This window comes from Pteropus vampyrus, unplaced genomic scaffold (assembly GCF_000151845.1).
Source record: "Pteropus vampyrus isolate Shadow unplaced genomic scaffold, Pvam_2.0 Scaffold44, whole genome shotgun sequence".
Classification (NCBI taxonomy): Eukaryota; Metazoa; Chordata; class Mammalia; order Chiroptera; family Pteropodidae; genus Pteropus; species Pteropus vampyrus.
In genome coordinates this window covers 4371978-4391050 of record NW_011888825.1, presented here as the reverse complement: position 1 = coordinate 4391050, position 19073 = coordinate 4371978, and the positions used below count along the sequence as shown (strand labels likewise).

Here is a 19073-nt window from a genome sequence, read left to right as displayed (position 1 = left end):
TTCTCAAGATTGCATGGCTATTCAAGATCTTTTATGGTTCCATATAAGTTTTAGGATTTTTTTTTTTTTGGTTGTTCTTTGGAAAATGCCATTGGTATTTTGATAGGGATTGCATTGAGTCTGTAGATTGCTTTGGGTAGTATGACCATTTTAATGATGTTGATTCTTCCTACTATGAGCATGGTACATGCTTCCATTTATTTGTATCTTCTTCAATTTCTTTTTTCAATGACATAATTTTCCAAGAACAGGTCTTTTACCTCCTCGGTTAATATGATTCTTAGGTATTTTATTGTCTTTGATGAAATTGTAAATGGAATTATTTTCTTAATTTCTCTTTCTGAAAGTTCATCATTGATGTATAAAAATGCAACTCATTTCTGAAAATTTTGTATCCTATTCTTCAGGGTTCTCTAAATAGTATCATGTCATCTGCAAATAACGAATTTTACTTCTTCCTTTTTAATTTGGATACATTTTATTTTTCTTTCTTTTCTGATTGGTTTGGCAAGGAATTCTATTAAAATGTTGAACAGAAGTGGTGAAAGTGGGCATTCTTATCTTGTTCCTGATATTATGGAAAACACTTTTAGCCTTTCCCCATTGAGTATGATATTAGCTCATAGTAGGTTTGTCATATATGGCCTTTATTATGTCGAGGTATGTTCCATCTATTCCCACTTTGCTGAGAGTTTTTATCATAAATCGATGCTGGATTTTGTCTAACAGTTTTTCTGCATCTACTGATATGATCATATGATTTTTATCTTACAATTTGTTAATGTGGTATATCACATTTACTGATTTGTGGTTATTGTACCAACTTTGCATCCCAGGAATAAATCCAACTTGATCATGGTGTATTATATTTTTAATATATTGCTGAATTCTGTTGGCTAATATTTTGTTGAGGATTTTTGCATCAATGTTCATAAGAGATATTGACTTTTAGTTTCCTTTTTTTGTAATGTCTTTTTCTGATTTGGGAATCAAGGTACTGGTGGCCTCATGAAAGAAATTAGGGAACCTTCCTTCTTCTTGAATTTTTTGGAATAATGTGAGAAGAATAGTGCTAATTCTTTGAATGTTTGGTAAAATTCATTTATGAAGCCATCTGGTCCATGACTTTTGTTTTTTGCGGGGGAGCTTTTTGATTGCTGATTCTATTTCATTAGTGGTAATCAGTTGGTTCAAATTTTCTGTTTCCCCTTGACTCAGTCTTAGGAGTTTGTATGTTTCTAGAAATGTTTCCATTTCTTCCAGATTATTCAGTTTGTTGACATATAATTGCTCATAGTATTTTGTAATATGTTTTTATAGATCTAGAATATTCATCGCTTTGCATTAAAATAACATCTTCTTTTGTAAGGACAATTATTTATTGTTTACAATTATTTGGATATCTCAATTTTAATTTGTTTCAATGCATTTTTATTGCTTTTACATATAAAAGATAGCTCGACAGTACATAACATTTCTGGATCACAACCTTTTCCTCTCAAAATTGCTTTGAGGTCTTCTTTATTTGGGGTTACACTCAAAAACTTTGACACCGGCCTAATTCTTATTTACTTATGGATTACTTTTTCATTATTTCCTTATATAGAAGCTTGATAAATAGTTTTCTTCTATTTAGCTAACAAGGTTTCTACACTATGTCTTGGGGTGAATTTGAATGAAATACAGTGAAGAATACATAAAAACAAACAAAAAAAGCAGAATCTTTCTTTGCATAGAGCTAATTATTAGTCTAGTGAGACAGTCATTAGAAGAATAAAATTCTACTGTACCACTACTGGTGTTTTTACCACCTAACATATATTCAACACTTACTATATACAAAGCTCTATATTAAGCTCTTTATATTTATTATCTTATTTAATTTGCATGACAACAGAGTGAAGAAAATTCTGTTATTAATTGGATTTACTGATGAGGCGACTGTCTCCAAGAGAGCAAGTAAATTGCCTGAGCTTGGATTTTAACCCAGCCAAGTGCAAGTGCAGGAAAGAATGCATTCTAAGCATAAGAAACAGTTGGCTCTGAGAAAGGAAAGAGGGTTGGTGAATTTCAGAAAAGAAAACAAAACCTGCAACTGAAAAATAGGGAGCTAGGGGTGAATAGTAAAAGTAAAAAGCTAAAGAAAAAGGTAGGCCCCAAATTGTGCCCTTTTGGGGAAATTTGCAAATTTGGCTGCCTTGACATTGTTTTATTTTATTCTTTACTGATTTTGAGGCTGATTTTAATTCTATTGCTATGTCATTAATTTCTTACAGACCTTCTATATCCCAGCTTCCACATCTTGAAAGCAATTCCATCTTATTCTCTTTCTTGAATTTCATTGTTTAAATTCAAATTCTCTTTTATCTCAGCCTATTCTCTCTTTATGATGCTATGTAAAGATTACAGTGTCTTTAGCCTAGTTGAGAAATCTAAACAGTTTTCTGAAATTTTCACATGGATTCTACATTAGATAATCTTTGGACTGCTTCCCCTCAGTTGTCTGAGTATTGTCTTAGTATATTGTTCTAGAGTGTTTTTAAATATATCCCATTCTCAAACTTTTAGAAAAACCGTGCTCTCTTCATGCCTTTGAACAAGATGAAACCTATCTGGACTCAAGTTTTATCTGAACACTAAGTGAGTACATGGATGCAGGTCTTATTATTTATACACTGTGTAATGACAAATCTACTTCCAGGTAGAGGGCTTGGAGAATACTTTGAAGCTCCAGTCTAATTCTTGGTTCTAGGGGATTTTCATGCATTTCTTTCTGTTCTTTAGTGGGGACATCTTTTTATCCATTCTTTCTTCATTGTTGAATTTTTAAACTGGGACAGAACTTGCAAAACAAAAATTCCCAAAATGTATGGTCCTTGAGATTCTTCCTAGTTTCATTCCTACTTTAATCTCTTTACTCTTAGAGATGGTACCTCTGATAATAGACAGGGCCACTTCCAGGCCTTTCTGTGCAGCCCTGCTGTTTTCCTCACTTAAAAAAATAAAATCTTTACAGGGACATAGAATGATGCGGGTAAAATTAGGAAGAATAATTTCCTCATCCAGTAGAAGGCACTTAAAGGTGTCAGAGGGATGCATGTTCTGTTTTCTCATTAGTATAGGTCATAGGTCCCTGAGACAGTATAGGGAGTGGGAAGAGAGAGAGAAATAAAAGCGATTTCTTATTTTTTAAGTAAAAATAACATTACGTTTCATAAATTTGGGTTTCCATAAGCTGCAGCCTGGATAGGATTTTACTCATTCTGGCTCCTTATACCTTATAATTTTATCAATTGCTATCAGATTTTGGCATCTTTTCCTTTTATCTATTTTAACTTTCATTGTTACTCTGAATTATTACCTATATCCAGGTATTCACAGAGGCCACTAGTCTTCCATCATTTTCTGTTTGTGACATATTTTAGTAAAAATTTGAATTTGACAAGAGCACAAAGAAAGCTCTTTGAGAACTAATACCTAATATCTAATTCTTGGTATTATTAAAAGGAGATAAAAGGAAATCTTTATAGTATAAGCAAAGACTTGATCAGTGAAACTTGGATGATAGCACCTCATTATCATCTGATCAAAATCAACATCTACAGAGGTATTTTTTAGCTTAAATTTGTCAGTTGGTTGAGAAAAATATAGAAATACAGTTTCTTAATTATTACAAATGTGATTTATTTTTTTAGTCATTGTTGCTACCTTTAATTTGGTGTGACACATCTCACCCTATTTCTTTTCATCCAGTGATGATATCTAATCATTGATCAATATTACTAAATCTCTCTTTTTATATGTAACATTTTTACAACATTTTATGTTTCATTGCTTTTCTAATACTTGCTGTTTTCTGCCTTAATTTTCTTTTTTTCCTACCCCATTCTTGCTCCCGGGTTTAGTTGCTGTCTTGATCCTGAACATCCATTTTATAATTGCTGACTTTCTCCAAGCCTTTTCAGTTGAAATCTGAAGGAAATAAGTGAGTCAGAAATCACTTCTTGTCAAACATAGTGCCAGAAAATGAGCACTTTTGTGCTCAGTGAGAAAGCATTTACTCTTTCTTTACTTCTTATAACTTGAAAGTAAATCCATCTTCTTCTCCTCTTTGAAGTTAATTCCCCAATTTCTATTTCAAAATAGAAAAAGACCAGGAAGAACATGCAAATGTTGGACATCCAGCCTCTACAACATATATTTATCACCTTGAATGTCCCCTTAATGTCTTTTTGTCTTGTCTTTCTAATTTAGCTATGACTCCCTTAGTAAAAATTATATGACTCATGTCCAATTCCACATTTAGCAAAATATCCAAAGCTTTGTTAGTGTGCAAAGCATTGAATATGAAATGAGATCTACATTCTTTATCTGGATTAAGTTTAAAGCTTTTCAAATAACACCATCTGAAAATGTCATAGCATGACAAAGTAACCATCTCTACAGGAGGGAATCTACCCACAGAGTACAGAAGCTTGGGAGAAAATATATTTTTTTTTGTCTTGCTATCTTATAACTTTTTTCTACTCACTGGCACACATACCTGACTCCAGAATTTTTATATATGAAAAAATAAGGTAAAAATTAACATGAAGAGAAATTTTCAGATGGAAAATAATGTAGAGAAAGTTAAAACGTAGGGATTAATATGAGATAGCTTAGGTCAGGAGTCAAAGAACTATGGCCCAAGGGCCAAATCTGACCTACTTTTGTAAATAAAGTTTTATTGGAACATAGCCATGCCCATTTATTTACATATTATGTATGGTTGCTTTCCCACTATAATGATAGAGTTGAGTAGTTACAAGAGACCATATGACCTACAAAGCTTAAAGTATTTACTGTCTGTCCCTTTATAGAAAAAATTTGCCAATCCATGGTGTGATTGTTGGTTTCTATCCAGAATTCACTTCTCTCTTTCTCTTTCTTAATACAATTTGGATTTGTCTATGTTTCTACCTCTCCCCCATGCAGCCCAGGTGTTCCAAGAGATGCTCACCCTCCTCCATCTCTGACTGGTCCAAAGGTTGTCCTATCCAGCTTGCCACAATAATTGGAATAGGATCTCAGGTCTAAGCCAATCAGTACATTGTTTCAAAAATGGGTGTGTAATCCAATCAGAATCATAGGAGGCAGAGATTGTCTAGATTTGGGGAAAATACATTCCTCTGCTTTCAATTGAAACCCATTAGAAGAGACACTCTGTCCTCTTCTGGATGGTGTTGTATGCAGTACTGAAGTTATTTTTATACTAGGTAAAAAGCCAGGAAGACATGTAGCCAGCACAAGAAAGGTATAACTAAGAGATAAGCAGAGAAATAGAGCTGGAATCCACAGATTCAGTTGACTTTGGACACTGCCTTATTTCTGGCCTCACAATTACTTGAGGTGATTATTCTAATTATAACATTTTGAGTACTAGGTTTTCTGTTATCTGCAATGTAGAGTTTCTAAATAATAATAGATGTATTCTCAATCCATTTATTTTGTAAAAAGTGTCATAAGATTTTGTATTAATCTTGTTTATTCGTAGGCCTAAAAATGTACATCTGGATAGAACCTTCCCCATTTCCTCTTGTCAGTATCTCTTAGTAGCTCCCTCTTTGAGTCGCTGTCCAGAAATTTGTTTCATTCAAAACTCAGGGCTCTAGGAGGTCTTCACTCTTTGTGATATCCTTAGGTGCTTTTTACTTTACCACGGCTCTTGTCATGATCAAGAAATCTGTGTGTGACAATCCAGGCTTGCAGCTTTTTATTATCTTTCTATTTATTGCCCCCAGAAAAGTCCAACATTCTTAATATAGTTTACAGGACCCTCTGTATCCTGTTCTGTTCACCTCCCCAGCTTCATTCTGAACCACTTTCCCCTTCCCATTCTACTTTCTAGTCACACTGTTTTTTTTATTACTTTCTCTAGAGAGCCATACTCTGAGTCCCTAAACATTTAAGAAATACTGTTCTCTTTGTCTGGATCTCTTCTTTCTAATTTTCACCTAAATCATTCTTGTTCATCTTTCAAATCTCACCTGATGGTTGCTTCTTCAAAGATGACTTACCTAACTCCCAAGAGTTTAACTTCCCCATTAGAGGCACCCATTCACCTCATCCTCCCCTTTTCATGGCACTCTTCTTACTTGTAGCTGTTAATTCAAAATCTGTATTCACAAGTACACTAGAAGCTCCATGGACGCTGAGTCTAGATCTTTTTGTTGTTGTTGTTGTTGTTGTTTATTTTTCACCACTAGGTCCCAAGTCCTCAGCACAGTGTCAAACACAGAGCTGGATCTCAATATATATGGTTCATGACTAAATTAGTAGTTGTGGTCATTTTAAAAATTGAAGTTACAGACACTAATGTTTAAATGCAGAGTACATTTCTAGTGACTCACATCTAGTGACTTAAACAGCACGTTGAGTCAACACTAATAAATTCTTATTCTCTGACTCTTCGTTTTCTAGAAAACATGCAGAACATCAGCCTTATGACAAACATTTATATCCTACAATATATCAACCTCTCAAACAGCCCCTCACTATAACTATCTCCAACTTCTAAAGTTCTTCAAAATATTTTATTCTCATTCTGCTGATGAGAAAACTGAGACTTAAACAGAAGTAACTTAACTTGCTAATTATGTGTGAATCTATCACTTCTACCACCACAGATTACCATGTTGATTTTCAGACCTAGAAAACAACTTCTCCCACATCTACATGAGTAAAGAGTCTATGGTTACTTCAATCAAGACTATAGATCTGAATTCTGTGAGTGTGTGTGTGTATATATACATATGCTGCTATGGACTGAATTGTGCCCCTTCCTCAAAAGTCATATTTTAAAGCCCTAACTCTCAATATGACAGTATTTGGAGATGGGGACTTTGGGAGGTGATCAGGTTTAGATAGGTCATGAGGGTGGCGTTTTCATGATAGGATTAATGCTCTTACAAAAAAAGACACCCCAAAACCTTCCCTTCCTCCCTCGCCCTCTACTTCCCCTCCTTTCCTTACCCTCTCCACTTCACTCTCTCCCTCCAGTCTTCTGCCAAGTGAGGACACAATGAGAAAATGGCCATCTGTAAGCCAAGAAGAAGCTTGAATCCAACCATGCTGATATCCTGATCTTGGCCATTTAGCCTCTGGAACTGTGAGAAAATAAATTTATGTTATTTAAGCTATCCAACCTATGGTATTTTGATATGGCAGCTGAGCTGACTAAGACACTTGAATACAGGAAATCTACTTTACATCTCCAAAATCTCTCTTAAGTTTCTTAGATCTTTGCTTCACGTTCACTGTCATCACTCTCACCCAACTTGTCATCATCTCTCCTGGACAACTGCAAACACTTTCTAACTGGTCTCCCACCTTCATATGTCTCCTCTCCAACCAGACAACCATGCAGCAGCCAGAGAGACCATTATAAATTATCAATTTGATATTGTCAACTCCATGCTCCATGTATAAAACATTTCAAAGACTTTCCATCACTCTTAAGAAAAAAAAAAAGAAACATTGAGATTTCTCTAAATAAAATTATCAAATATTTAGACTAAAATTCTGGAATAAGTTTCAGTTTTCAAATTGAAAAATGTTTACATGCGTTTAGAAAATAGAGCATCACTTATCTCTATGTGACTATAATTTCATAATATGTTTGAATTGAAAACTTAATACAGTTTTAAAATTTCATTTATCAGAGGCACAGTGGCTATCTCATTTTAGCTTCAGCTGAATTGACTCCCAGACTCATGTATGTCAGGATATGCTCTTGTGAGTCAACCAGATGTCAATTTGCCTCAGGTGAGGAGGAACCCCTTAAGTGAAAGTTTATTGTAAGGAAAAGAGAAGCTAGGGAAATGGGCTTCCTTGAATAAATTTTTAAAATTTCCAAGTCATTACAAAATAGCAGGGCTATTCTGAGTTTAGTAGAATCTCTATCACTCAGCCAAGCTAAGTATTCCATTAGTCCCATGTCTGAGTCCTTTGTTGAATAGGGGACAATAGATAAAAACATAATGAGCTAGTCAAATAAAAACTTTTAAGAGAAAGGGGTACAGATAGTATTCGATCAGGTCCCTTCCTACAGAGTGTTAATGAAGGGCAGGTAGAACTTCCATTCACTTTATTACATATCCTGTTCAGAGCTGGCACTTGAATAGGAAGAAAGTGGTGCTTGGGGGGAGATGCATGTGCATAGTAGAATGGCAGGCACTGTAGTCTTGCCTAACAGAATCAGTGGAATTCAGTAGATGATGGACAGAAAATAGTGAACCTAAGAGATATAGTAGTGCCTGGTAGCAAGGGCAGGCAGAAAGATGAAGCTAAAAGGAGAATGGAAAGGAGAGACAAGCTTTAGGTGGTAACTAATAAAGCAGTTAACTTATTTATGAAAGCATGTGAGAAATACCACCATAATATACTTGAGATGAATTTTCTGGAATCTGAAGTCTGTGTGGATAAAAAAATGTCAAGAAGAAAGAGTTGAATATGAGTTTAAAAATGATCTTCACTGCTAGTCAGGTTACTGAAGGAGTAATATGCATAGTGATGGGAAGGTCATGGAAAGAGATTCAAAAAAGCAGACATGGAGCACTGGAAAACTTCTCTTTCCCTTTAAAAATTAAATGTTTTCTTAGAATGTTGATGTATTTAGTATACAATGTTTTAATAAAATATTTTTAATAATATTAATTTTTAAAATAAAATAACCGATAATAAAATCCAGGGAATTGAGTCTTATAACTGGAGGAGAAAGGGAAGTAGAGAAAATCAAAAGGATGGATCTGAGGAGATTTATATATATCCTGAGGGAAGAAAATGGAATCTGGGTTTCTAGGGAGAAGTGTGGAGAGAAGCCCACAAATGGAAATGGAGGGTAGGATTTTAATGTTAATTAAGATAACACTGACAGCCAACATGAAACAAACATGCCTTCTTTTAGGCGGATTTGCAAGAAAGAAGTTTTATAGCAATGTCCAATATAATTCAGTTTCTTAAATATTCTATGAAGTATTAGCAGTGTTGAACTCTGTCCAACATTTCTGGAGAATTTTCATTCACATAATAAAAATACAAGCTGCGACATGGATGATATGACAAGCCAGGGAAGCCCATTGGACCAGAGAGCCTAGATTTCATTTGGGCAGAGGACAATCTTTGGAAAATTAGGGATTTGGTAATTTACAAATTCAACTGAAGTGACAGATTTATGCGGCTTATGATGATTCTGGTTTTGAAATGTAACATGAAATGTCAGACAGTGAGTGTTCAGGGACCACCAGCATTGGAGAGGCCTCGCTACAAGGCTGCTGCATTATTTATGTTAAGTCCATTTTTGCACATTAAGCAGTTTCATTTTCAAAGTGAAAACCAGGGTCCTTAATTTCTCAACTAGAATACTATGTTGACCTCAGAGACATTTGCTTTCCGAACACATCCAGCCTTCACTGATTCTGTGGTTGAATTTGGGCAGACGACTCACCACACACTGTTTGCTTGCAGCTGTTTGACTTTGTTTTATTTACATATCATAAGCACAGTCGGGCTGCTGAGCACAGCTCTTAACTAAGGTTCTTGCCAGTCCAGAGCAGATGGAAACATAAATCAGACCCTAACTCTCTTCCTCTGCACACAGTCACACCAGTGGGTTTTGTGTCTGGGGTACCTTTGTACTCTGTAAATAGTTATTTTCTCCCCATACATGTACAGGGCCTCAAAAAGACCAATGTCCTCTACCTTAGAGCTAGAAGTAGAGCAAGGAATGGCCACGGAGGAATTTATAACACATGTGGTTCATCTTTCTTTGAGCTCCTTGGTTATTCCTGGTATACCAGGCCATTCGCATTTAATGCACCTTATTTTCTGGTTCCAGTTTTACCACTTGAAATTTGTACTTGCCTTTCTTGGGTAGTTTAAGTATTTTTCTCTTAGTAGATATGCCATTAACTTTTAGTTGTTTTAATTACATTATCCAAAATAAAAAATCTTATGTGGTGACTTTTTTTCCTACTTGCTTTCTTTTTCTTTTTAAATCAACTGTACTAAGTTATCATTTACATACAATAACATGTACCCATTTGTAGTGCCTAGTTACATGAGTTTTGACAAATGTATATACACATGAAACTACTACTACGAGCTATGGAGCATTTCCATCACTCTCAGATATTTCCCCAAATCCCTTTGCAAGCAACCACTTGTCTCTTTGTTCTCATTATAGAGCAGATTTATCTTTTCTAGAGAGTCCAATAAACAGACTCATATAGTGTTTATTCTTTGTGTCTGGTTCCTTTCACTGAACATAGTGTTTTAGAGATTCATCCATGATTTGCTTTTATCAGTAGTTCCTTTTTATTGCCAAGTAGTATTCCACTGTATTAATATAGCATAATTCATTTATTCTTTCACCTGTGAATGGATGTTTGGACTGTTTCCAGTTTGGGGCCGGATAAAGCTACTAAGAATATTTGTGTTCATACTTTTTTAACAGACTTTTTTAGTTCCTTTAGGTAAATGTCTAGGAGAGGAATTGCTGGGTCATGTGGTGACAGTATATTTAACTTTATAAGAAATTGCCAAAGAAATCTCCAAAGCGATTGCACCATTTTGCACTCCTTTCAACCATATGTGTTCCAGTTGCTCCACATGCTTACCAACACCTGTTTAATAAGTTTGAAGCAAGATATTTTAAAATGCCAAACTGTGCATATAAATTCATGCCTCCTCATTAATGCCTAATTGCTCTTAATTTCTACCTCTACAAACAAAAAACGCAAGAAATTTAAAAAAAAAATGAAAGTAGTATCACATGTAGGCAAAAATAGATGTCATATTTTCTTGTACTTTAATTGTAAGAGAACTTTCAGGCTCTTAGTTTGTAGCTATTTACTCTGAATTTTATATTATTTTTAAAAGCCAGTTTTTCTTATGTTTTTCTTATACACATACTTAGTATTAAAATTACACAGAAATTAATATTATAAAATGAAAGTCATCCTCCCATCTCAGAAATCTAGGTATCTCCCCAGAGATTCATTCCTAACAGTTTTTGGTATATAATCAGACAATTTTAATGCATATACAAACATCATTATCTATATTCTTTATTTATAGATGCACCAAGATGTGTACACTTAGAAACCTACTTCTGCACTTGGTATCTACATTCATAGATAGATAGCCAAAAAAATGTGCATTTTTCTGATTTTTGGTATACAACAAGAACAAACTAAACACACTTCTCTATGTTTTGCCTTTTCCACTTATTATGGACATTGTGTATGCTTGTGTATGTGTGTGTGTTTCAGTCTCATTATTTTTAGAGCTAAATAGATTCCATTATATAACTATACCCTTTTTTGATTAAATTACTGATGTACTGCTCACATGCAGACTTTTGCTAACTTGTAGAGCTGCAATAAACATCCTTGAATATGCATCTTTATTATTATGGACAAAATTCCTCTTTAGTGCAAATTTCTAAAAGGAGAATTGCTAGGTTAATGACAATATCCACCTTTTCCTCTATTACCTCATTTTTACTTTTAAAATTTTGACCTATTTGGAATTTATTTTGCAATCAGATAGTATTTGAGCTACCTCCCTCTTAGATTATTTACTAGTCATTCCCATCTAATTTACCCCTAAATAATATGATTATCAAATTCATTTGCATCTACCTTTAGACTCATATGGAATTAATCTTTCTATTCACGATCCACTGCCAAAAGGTTTTAGTGATTATAGTAATTAAAATATAATGTATTTTCATGACTGTTAGGGTGAAACCTGTCAGACTCAAGAATCTTTAAAAAAATGGCTATTAAAAAACATTTATTTTTTCCTCTTAAAATTTTGAATCAGCTTATGTTGATTCATAACCAAATCTTGATAATATATTTATTGGTATTACATTAATTTATTAAGGAATGACTGATTTTTTTTATTCTTTTTTTTTTTTTTCTGATTCATTTCTATTTATTAATGTATCTTTTATATCTTTCAGCAGAGTTTTAAAGTATCTTTCATATTGATTTTATGTGTCAGGTTTATTCCTACTCTTTTCTAAACAGGTCCTTTCTTCCATTATATTTTCCACATGGTTATTTATGTGAGACACTATTGATTATTTAATCTTAATTTTAAAACTGGTCAATTTTCTGAATTCTTTGATTTCTAATAGTTTTTCGGTTGAACTTTTGTCTACAAATTTTCATTTATAATTAAAGATGATTTTGCCTCTTCTTTTAAAATTTTATTTCTCCTGTTTTTTTCTTTCATCTCTATGCATTGCCTAATGCAGCCAGAGCATTGACTAGCGAGAAGGGTGAGGTCCTTATTTCTGATTTTAATGAACCTAATCTACTTGTTATCTTTGAACATGAACGTTGTTCCTAGAATGAACATTGATTAAAGAGTATTATTTCTCCATAAATATTGCCAGAATCTAATTTCTATTTAATTTCAAATTTTTATGTCAACATTCATATGAGTGAGATTGCTCTTGCTTTTATCTTTTTATGCTATATTTTTCAGATTTTAGAATTAATGTAATGCTATATTTAAAATAGATTAAAGTATGTTCTGAAGCAATCAATTATCTTTATCTGGTCCTTAATAGGGTATATCTTTAATATTGTCTGGCGAGTGTTTTTTTAAAGTAATAGAAAAATATTTCTCAGTCTCTTCTATGGCAATTGGTCTAGTATATTTCCTATGTCTTCTGAGTCAGTTGAATTTATTTATATTTTGCTAGGAAATCGTCTGTTTAACTCAAGTATTCACATTAATTTTCAGAGAATAAAGTATTACCCTACACAGATGTTTTTTTTTTTTTTTTGGTATATATTTTACTTTAAAAAAAAACAACTCTTTTATTTACTTATTGAATTTATCACTATTCTATATTCTAACTTATTAAAAAACTATATATTTTATCCTTAGCAATTTATTTTTCCATATAAGTATCTAGTTGTTCTAGCATCATTGCTGAAAAAAAATTTCTTTCCTTACTTAATGGCTTTGGCTTCTTTATCAAAAAATCAATTCATTATTTAGGACTGCTTCTGTTACTGGACTTTATTCTATTCTATTGATTGATTTGTCTGTGCTCATTCTCATACCACTATGTCTTGATTACTATATATTTACAGCAAGTTTTACCATCAGACAGAGTAAATCTAACTATTCTTTTTCAAAATCGTTTTGTATATAAAAAGTCATCTGCATTTCCATATGTGTTTTAAATCAGCTTATTAATTTCCACAAAAAGAAAAAGACTATTATTGACTGGGAAGTTGTTGGATTTCTAGATCAAGTAGGGAATAATTGACATTTTAAGTATAGTAAGTCTTTCAAATGATGAGGAGAGCAAATATGTCCATTTATTTAGGTCATATTTTCAACATTCTTTTGTAGTTTTGGTATAGGGATCTTACAGAATTTTTATTAAATTTATTACTACTTATGTTTTTTGATGCCATTGTGTATGGTATTTTTAAAAATTCACTTCTTATTTGTTCATTGTTGGCTTATAGACCTACAATTGATTTTTGTATACTGACCAGATATCTTGCAAACCTGTTAAATTTAATTGCTCTTATATTTTTTGTAGATTCCTTTGGATTTTCTCTCTATATTTTTTATATTACCTGAAAATAAAGGCTCTTTTCATCTCATTTTCCAATATTTATGCCTTATTTCTTGTCTCATGTTATTTCATTGAGCAGGACCTCAAACATAATGTTGAATAGAAGTGTAGGGAGTAGACATCCTCATTGTCATGAATTGTAGGGGAAATCTATTCAGTGCTTCATCATTAAGTGCAATTTTATCTGTAGCTTTTTCTTGGGTGATGTTGATCAAATTGAAAAAGTTTCCTTCTTAGTTTGATGAACGTTTTTATCATGGCTAAGTGTTAAACTTTGTTAAATGTTGTTTCCACAACTATTAAAGCAATTATTTTGTTTTCTTAATTTTGTTAATGTAGTGAATTACATGGATTGATATTTTTTAAACGTTAAAACAGCCTTATGTTCCTTGGATTAACTCTATTTGGTTATGATGTATTAATCTCTTTATATATTGCTAGACTTTATTTTCTAATATTTTGGTATGATTTTTATGTCTGTATTCATGAAGGATATTGGTCATAATTTTTTTATAATGTTCTTGGTTTTGTTATCAGGATTATACATTCCTGAAAAAATAAATAAAATTGGAAAGTGAGACTTCCACCTCTAGTTTCTGAAATTGTTTATGTAAAATTGATTTTTTTTTTTCTTGAATGTTTAATAGAATTCATCAGTACACCTCTTTGGGCTTCCTTTCAGGAAGATATTCAATTACATAATTTCTATAAAAGATAAATCACTATTAGATTTTCTTTTTATTCCTATGATAAGTTGTTTTTAGAAAGGAATTGATCATATTTTTCTAAGTTGTCAAAATTAACAGCTTAACATTTTTCATCATTTTAGTGTTTCATCTTTTATGCTTCTTCAACATTTTTATGTCTGTAGAATCTGGATGTATGTTTTCTTCCTTATTTAGGTATTCTTTCTCCTTGATCAATCTTGCCAGGAAATCACAAATTTAATCTTTTCAAAGACTCAAACTCTGTCCTTGCTAATTTTCTCTATTTTTTAAGTGTTTTCTGTTTCATCAATTAGTCGCTTAGTTTTGCTGTTTTTTTTTTTTCCTTCTGTTGGTTTTGGGCTTAATTTGTACTTCTTTTTCTTGTTTTTCAAGGTAAGAGCTTAGATCATTGATTTTTAAATATTTTTTCTTTTCTAGTACAATTATTTATAGTTATAATTTTTCCAACATGTACTAAAAATTTAACAGAATCTCATAAAAATATCGTTATTATTATTATTTATTCAAAATATTTTTTGATTTCTCTTGTGATTTTCTGATTTCTTTTGACTCTTAGATTATTGAGAAGTGCTTATTTAATTTCCAAATGTTACTGAATTTTCCAGATATAATTTTTTTTATTGATTTCTAAATTATTTCCATGAGATCAGAGAATATACTTTGTGTGATTTCAATCCTTCTAAATGTGTTGGTACTTGCTTTATATCACAGCATATGGTCTATTTTAGGAAATATTTCATCATGCACTTAGAAGAATGTGTATTTTACTGTTATTAGGGTAGAGTTCTACAAATGTCAATTAAACTGATTTTGTTGAAATATATTCCAATCTTCTATATTCTTACTAATATTTGCTGTGTATTCTTATTCTATTAATTACCAAGAGAATGTTAAAATCTGCAGCTGTAATAGTGAGGTTTCCTATTTCTCTCCTTGATTTTGTCAAGTTGTGTATCATTTTTTAAAGCAAGGTGTTTAGGAGCATAAATGTTTAGAATTTTCATATCTTCTTTATAAATTGATATAGCTTTATTAGAAATGAGAAAACTGAGACTCAAAGAAATTAAATGAGTTTTCATTAGCTTGGAGTAAACTTAGGAAACCTAATTCTCACAAAGAGGATAAGTAATCACCCCCAAGGAGATGAAAAGGAGATCATACATTTTGGACTTGGATTGCCTCACACACTCACTATTTAAAAGAAAAAGAATGCTTATTGACTCATTAAAAACTAGAAGGTAAGAACTAGTCTAGTACACCAAAAAATTACAAAATCTGACTTACATGACCATTTATTCTTCACTCTTATGACACTGGAAGAATACTACTTATGAAAGGCAATAGAGTTTGTTTTGCATTTAGGTTACATTTTATCTAAAGCCTTAATTCTGAAGGGGTTCATAACAGACCTCCCCAAGATGTGCTACTTTGGCATGTGGATTACTTTGAGCTGAAAGCAATCAAGACCCTGTGGGCTCGAGAGAAAGCGTTATCACTAGAAATAACTTTTTATGACCTATCTATAGGGCCAGGCAAACTTCTAATTACTGAACATGGGCTCTTCCTAATGTCTTATGAACTACCCTTTTCCTCTCTGAAGTCTTAGGGCATCTTACCTTATTCCTTGGTTCAGAATGTCTTATATACTTCATTTTACCTTTCTGTCTCTGTACTTCTCATTTATGTGGGGTACTCTTACATATGTATATAATTCGATTTGGTTATTTTCTCTTGTCAACCTATCTCATGTATATTTAATTTTTAGAGCAGCAAAAAGAACATGGAAAGGTAGAGAAAAATTTATTTCTTTCCTGTAATTCACAAGTTTTTGTGTTCAATTGAAAAGGATCAAATAAACAAACTATTTTGTGTTTCTTCGTGAAAAAAAAACAACCCATGAGCAATATCAGTCCATTCTAAAACTTCAAATAAGGGCAGATAACTGCCTAGGACAAAATATTCAGGTTGAGTGCCTTCTGGTCAAGATGGAGGAGTAGATACATTCTGTGCTTGCCTGCTCTTACAACCACATCAAAATTACAACTACAGAATAGCCATTATTGAGAGTCTCCTGAAGTCTAGCTGAACAGAAGTTCTACAACTGGGGAGGAGAGGCCACCTTGAGACTGGTAGGAGGGGCAGAGATGTGGCACAGGCTGGTCCCACACCCGCGTGTGGTGGTTGAAAATTAGCAAAAAATATCTCGACTGTGGAGGAACTCCTGGAGAAGCAAGGGGTCCCAGATCCACACCTGGCTCCCTGGCCCAGGATTCCAGTGCTAGGAAGAGAAGTCTCCACAAGTTCTGGCTGTGAAAACCAGCAGAAATTGTGGCCGAGTGAGATGAAGTACCTTTGGAGTCGCAGACATTCCTCTCACGGGGCCCACATGCTGATGGACTCACTTGCTCTGAGAGCCAATTCTGGGAGGTGCCAGGGAGGAACTGAGTTGTCTGGCTTTGAGGCAAGGGCTGGAGGGGCAGCTTTCTCACAGACAGAAGTGCTGGCAGAGCCTTTGTTCCTTTGTTGAGCTCTCCCTCACCCAGCTTGCAGACAGAGGCAGCCACCACATCTGAGTCTCTATCAACCTGGCTAACACTGATTCCCTGAGACCCCACCCCACTCACCTTGTGGGCCACCCAAGCCACTTCCAGTGGATTTTCCATATAAACAATCTCTCTCAGCTCATGCTATAGACTTTCCTAAAATCTCTCAAAGGTTCACAAAACCTAAACAAACGGCATCAGGCCTCAGCATGCCCTGTACTTCTTGCTGAGCTACCCCAAGCCAAGCACTAATGGCAGCCAGCCTCGGTTTGCAGCTTGGCCTCTCAAGACACCTCCAAGCCCACTGTGGGTAGCGGCCATCTGTGGATTGCTTGGTGACCTATGCCAAGTAGCCCTGGGCATGGCACAGGCTACGGTTGAACTTGGCCTGTGGCAGGGCCCCTGCCAGGAGGCCCTGGCCTGCATGCCCTGTGGCAGCCTTCTGTCTGAGTCAGAGCACCATCCAGAGGATAATACACCCAAAGGGCAGACTGGGCAGGCACCAGAGCCCTACTAAAATGAATTCTGCTCTATAGAGTCAGCCCCTGCACAACACCTCCTTCACTGATCATGACCAGTCCTCACAACCAATCAACTCGAGAGTCAATCCTTCCCATTCAACTATTACAGGAGGGAACACACAACCCATGCAAAGGACAGGTGACTAGGCTCAGGTGACCAGGGAGACAGCACCACTGGGCCCCACAGCACACCTACTACATAAGACACTCTACTAAGACCAGAGACATAGCAGTTTCACCTAATAGATAGTAACAAACACAGGGAGGCAGGACAAATGGGGAGACAAAGAAACATGTCCCAAATGAAAGAATAGAACAACACTTCAGAAAAAGGACTAAACAAAATGGAGACAAGGAATCTATCAGATGCAGAGTTTGAAACACTTGTTAAAAAATGTTCAATGAACATGGTGAAGAGTAGAAGAATTCAGTGAGAACTTTAACAGAGATAGAAAACATAAAAATGGAAATAGAAAAGATAAAAAAGAGCCAGTCTGAAATGAAGAATACAATAACTGAAGTGAAGACTAAAATAGAGGAAATCAGAGAATCAAATCAAACTTTAGTTGAGAATCAGAATAATCTGGGCCGGGACGGGGGACACTTACTAAAATGTCTGTTTGAGCCCCAAAGATTGTGATCCATTAATTCTAAGATAAAGCCCAAGAATCTGCATCTTTAGTAACAGCTATCATTGTTTGAGCACTTATTATATTCCAGAGATTATGTGAAGTGACATTAATTAGAAATAAAAAGACAAATACTATATTACTCATATGTGGAATCTAAAAAAGCCAACTGAGTAAAACAGAGTAAAATGGTGTTTACCAGGGGCTTGTGGGGGTTGGGGGTAGGGCAGATGTTGTTTAAGGGTATGAACTTGTAATGAGTAGTAAATAAGCCCTGGAGCTCTAATGCACATTACAGCAAATACAGACAACAAAATCGTATTATAATAAAACTGACTAACAGACTAGACCTTAATTATCCCAACCACTAAAAAAAAATTATAATTATGCTACAAGATTGATAGAGATAATTTTCATTGCATCAATGGCAATTATGTTACATATATAAATTTATCATATTAACATGCTGTACACCTTAAATTTACACAATGTTGTATGTCAAATATATTTCAACAAAAAATAAATAAACCCTTTTAAAAATATTCAGGTTGATTGTGTTCTGCTTGTGTTTTCAAGGCTTCTGCTCAACATGGATTTTGTTTTCCAAGTATCTGTTTATTTATGTAAACATAGGAATACATGACACTATGCATTTACGAGTGCACCATAAGCTAGGTTAAAGGTGAGATATACAATAATCAGACAATATCAAGGTCCATTTAGGAAGTATAGAAGTATGGGGAGTTTTAATATAAAACTTTTTAATAACCAATAGAAATTTCAACAGTGCTACAGCCATGAAAGGAATCTAGTGTTAATTATAAGTCTATTAAGTATGTTAGGAAGCAATCTCATTTATAAAACATACCAGTGTCTCTGCCCTTCTATCTGTTCTCTTTGAGAGCGCACTTCTAATCTGTTTGTTACCCTATGTTGTATCTGTAGTTTTGCTTAAGTAGGAGAAATAGCAGGAAAGAAATAAAAAGGGGTATGTAAAATAT

The 19073-nt window shown here is 34.0% G+C and overlaps 1 pseudogene; it reads left to right on the top strand.

The window, feature by feature from the left end:
* Window positions 1–3028: 3028 nt before the first annotated feature.
* Window positions 3029–19073, top strand: part of LOC105291370 — an 18288-nt pseudogene continuing 2243 nt past the window's right edge.